A 290-nucleotide genomic window follows, 5' to 3' on the forward strand; every position below is an offset into this window, starting at 1 on the left:
TTGATCGTTCTAACTTCCCCCCGCCGGCCAACAATCACTACTGTGCGCTGCCACGCCCCATCCTGGCGCTCCCAGCCCCACAAACAATATACACTTAACACTCCTCCTCCAAGCCTGGCCTGAAGGTGAAGGTGGCCCAGGCCAGGGCGCAGGGCCGGCGAGGCCTCGACTACAACGACGAACATCTCTAGTTGCTCTAGCGCTCGTCCAAAGCGAGAGCGATCACCACGGCACCGCTCACTCGCCAAACAACTGCCTGGTATCACAAGAGAACTCATAATTGTTATTCC

This window comes from Frankliniella occidentalis, unplaced genomic scaffold (assembly GCF_000697945.3).
Source record: "Frankliniella occidentalis isolate FOCC.00 unplaced genomic scaffold, Focc_3.1 Scaffold534, whole genome shotgun sequence".
In the NCBI taxonomy this organism is placed as follows: domain Eukaryota; kingdom Metazoa; phylum Arthropoda; class Insecta; order Thysanoptera; family Thripidae; genus Frankliniella; species Frankliniella occidentalis.